The sequence below is a fragment of the Glycine soja genome, chromosome 12, assembly GCF_004193775.1.
Source record: "Glycine soja cultivar W05 chromosome 12, ASM419377v2, whole genome shotgun sequence".
Taxonomy (NCBI): Eukaryota; Viridiplantae; Streptophyta; class Magnoliopsida; order Fabales; family Fabaceae; genus Glycine; species Glycine soja.
The window spans coordinates 27,249,924-27,254,098 of NC_041013.1; the positions used below are offsets into that span (position 1 = coordinate 27,249,924).

Sequence of the window (4,175 nt, forward strand, 5' to 3'; positions counted from 1 at the left end):
AACTATTCAAACAACCATCAAAAGAGGATCCATATACAGTGAAATCATCCATGAACACCTCTATGCAATTTTCTAAAAAATCACTGAAAATACTAATCATGCACCGCTGGAAGGTACCAGGGGCATTGCACAGGCCGAAAGGCATCCTCCTATAGGAAAAAGTGCCGAAGGGGCAGGTGAATGTGGTCTTTTCCAGATCCTCAGGAGCAATAGTAATTTGCATATAACCAGAAAAACCATCAAGGAAACAGTAGTGGGATTTACCTGCCAGGCGTTCAAGCATCTGGTCAATGAATGGCAGGGGAAAATGGTCCTTTTTGGTAACCTGGTTCAGCCTCCTATAATCAATGCAGACTCTCCAACTGTTCTGCACCCGAGTAGGAATTAGCTCCTCCTTCTCGTTTTTTATCACTGTGAGGCCGGTCTTCTTCGGGACTACCTGGACGGGACTCACCCATTGGCTGTCAGAGATAGGATAAATGATTCCAGCTTGCAAAAGCTTGGTTATCTCCTTCTTCACTACATCAAGAATCACCGGGTTGAGTCTTCTCTATGGCTGTCTTACTGGTTTAGCTCCATCCTCTAAATTTATTCGATGCATACATGTGGATGGGCTAATACCAGGAATGTCCGCCAGGGTCCAGCCTATAGCCTTCTTATGCTTCTTGAGAACTGACAACAACTTCTCCTCTTGCTCATCAGCAAGGGAGGCAGATATAATCACTGGAAAACGCTTGCTATCATCCAAGTAAGCGTATTTTAAATTTGATGGCAGAGGCCTCAATTCTGGTGTGGTCGGCTGGACAGTGGTAGAAGGGGATGGTTTCTCAACCTTTACCTCATAAAGAAAGTCAGAGGTATGTGTACTTCCTAAAACATGGTTAGTCCTATCTGACTCTATAAAATCAATCTCAAGAGGTAAAACACCACCACCAGGCATGCAATCAATATCACTCTCAGATTCACTCTCAGCATCAAATTCAGACATATGATCAAGTACAATTTCAGACTCAATGCATGAAGAGTGAGAGGCATGCAGATTAGAATAAAGATCAGTCATGTATTCATCAACAACATGGTCAATTATTTCAGCACGAAATACAGAAAGATCTTCAGATGGGTATTTCATAGCATCCAGAATATTAAAATGAACAGTTATGTCACCAAATTCCATAGACAGTGTGCCTGCATAAACATCTATCTTAGTTCTAGCAGTTTTCATAAAGGGTCTGCCTAGAATGATGGGAACTGATCCTTGAGAAAATCCATCTTCCATATTCAAAATATAAAAACCAACAGGGAAAATCAGTTCACCAACTCTAACTAAGACATCTTCTATGAAACCAACAGGGTAGGCAACACTTCTATTAGCTAAATGAATTACCACATCAGTTGACAGCAAGGGGCCTAGAGATAGAGAATTAAAAATAGACAGAGGCATAACACTAACAGAAGCTCCTAAATCTAGCATGGCATTGTCAAACTTACTATTCCCTATGATACAAGGTATGCTGAATGTACCTGGATCTTTGCATTTTTCAGGAATTTGAGGAACAGATTTACCAATCAATGCGAAGACATTTCTGCCCATGCTAATCCGTTCACTTCCTTTAAGCTTCCGCTTATTAGTGCACAGCTCCTTCAAGAATTTGGCATATCTTGGAATTTGCTTTATCGCATCCAACAGAGGTATGTTTACCTCTACTTTTCTAAACGTTTCCAAGATCTCTTTCTCTGCCTCTTCCATTTTTTTGTTGGAAACTGCTCTTGGAGGGAATGGAAGAGGGGGAATGTGCTGCTTCTTCAATTCAGAATTACCTGTGGAAGAAGATTCACCTGCACATAAATTTTTAGGTAAATTTTTGTCATCACCTTTTTCTGGAATAGAGTGAAGTTTGGCAGGTTCATTTGCAGATGAGGACGGTGCTACGGGTTGAGGTCCTTGACATTGCTTTCCCGACCTCAATGAAATGGCACTGACATTTTTGGGATTTTGGACAGCTTGAGAAGGCAGCTTGTCAGAATTCTGGGACTGTTGTTGATTCAATTGGGTAGCCAATTGTCCCATCTGATTGGTTAAGCTCTGAATGGAGGCTCTGGTCTCTTGCTGAAACTGCATGTTCTGCATAGTCATTTGCCTCACAAGTTCTTCGAGGGAAGGTTGTGGAGGGGCCTCAACTGTTGGCTGTTTCTGGGGTTGTTGCTGTTGTTGGATTGGTGGAGGAATGTATGGTCTGCTTGGGCCAGCAACATTTTGGAAGGAAGGAGTAAGCTGTTGTTGTTGTTGCTGAGGGCTGGACCATCTGAGGTTAGGGTGATTCCTCCATCCGGGGTTGTATCTGTTGCTGGAGAGGTCATAATTGTTCTGCTGTGGTTGATTTTGCTGCTGAGGTTGAGGAGGTCTATTGTAAATATTTGCAGCATAAGCTTCAGGCTGCTCAATTGCTCCAGGTTGCTGCATGGAAGGGCAAAGGTCTGTATGGTGGTCAGCAGAGGAGCACAAACCACAAACCCTTGCAACAGGTACAGATTTCTGATTCAAGGCCAGCTGGGTTACCAAGTTAACCAATGCATCCAGTTTGCCTTCAAGCTTCTTAGTTTCAGATGATGCAGATGGGTTTGTAGCTACCTCATGCACTCCTCTAATGACTATGGCATCATTTCTGGCGCTAAACTGCTGGGAGTTGGAAGCCATCTTCTCAATTAAATTTCTGGCTTCAGCAAGAGTCATGTCTCCAAGGGCTCCACCACTGGCAGCATCTATCATACTTCTCTCCATATTACTGAGTCCTTCATAAAAATATTGGAGAAGAAGCTGTTCTGAAATCTGATGGTGGGGGCAACTGGCACATAGTTTCTTAAATCTCTCCCAGTACTCATACAGGCTCTCTCCACTGAGTTGTCTAATACCTGAGATATCCTTCCTGATGGCTGTGGTCCTGGAAGCAGGGAAATTTTTTTCTAAGAATACTCTTTTAAGGTCATCCCAGCTCGTGATGGACCTTGGAGCAAGGTAATACAGCCAGTCCTTTGCCACTCCCTCTAATGAATGAGGAAAAGCCTTCAGAAATATGTGATCCTCTTGGACATCTGGGGGTTTCATGGTTGAGCAGACAATGTGAAATTCTTTCAAATGTTTGTGCGGGTCTTCACCTGCAAGGCCATGAAACTTTGGAAGCAAATGAATCAGTCCAGTTTTAAGAACATATGGGACATCCTCATCAGGGTATTGGATGCACAAGCTTTCGTAGGTGAAATCAGGTGCAGCCATTTCCCTTAGAGTCCTCTCACGGGGTGGAGGTTGTGCCATGTTCTCAGAATGTGCAAAATCAGAATGCTCAGAATCATAATGCTCAAAATTATAATGCTCAAGATCAGGATGTTCAAAATCACCAATAACAGAATGCACAGATTCACTAGTAATGGAATGCTCAGAATGATCAAAAGGTATAAAATGATGCCTAACTAATCTATGAAATGTCCTATCTATCTCAGGATCAAAGGGTTATAAGTCAGATGGATTACCTCTAGTCATACACTACATTCAGCATGCACACAACTAGTTGCCTTATCATGTAAATAAAGGTGTAGGTTTGAACTACAGCTACCCTCAAATGATATCCAAATGACTTGAAATTTTGTGAGCAACCTTATAAAATGATGAGAAGATAGCACAAAAAATTTCAGACAAAAATTCAAAGTCTAACTATGAAAGCTAAAAATGGTAAGTTAAGAAAAATAAGTGAATAAAACTTGAAAAATAAAAAAACTTTTGACAGAATCGCTTTTTTTGGACGATGGAGACCTCAGCCGGCCTACGGCAGGCTACCACGGCGTAGGAAATTTTTTTCTACCCCAAATGCATATATAATAATTGTGATTCTGATAACCGGAGCAAAAGTTGGCCGTTTGAAGTTTTGACAAACACAAATTTTGCTAGTTTTTTGGAACTTTCAAATCTGACCAAACTAAAGGCTCTAGCTATTTTTCCCACAAAATATGGATTAAAAGAAGTTACCACAAAAAAATTCAGCCAAAAATAACAACTCTAGCTACTAAAACAAAAAATCTCAAATAATTCAGCATGGGTGGTCGCTAAAATCCATCTCTAATTGATTTCTACTACTACTCTGTTTTTGCCGCAAGCACAATCTTCACAGCAAAACACCCAAGAC

General features: G+C 41.4%; 1 non-coding gene across 1 annotated transcript; it reads left to right on the plus strand.

Moving 5' to 3' along the window:
• The first annotated feature begins 2,825 nt into the window (after positions 1 to 2,825).
• Positions 2,826 to 2,932, plus strand: LOC114380655. Its single transcript, XR_003659828.1, has one exon. It is a non-coding gene; the product is annotated as a small nucleolar RNA R71 (small nucleolar RNA).
• The last annotated feature ends 1,243 nt before the right edge of the window (positions 2,933 to 4,175 follow it).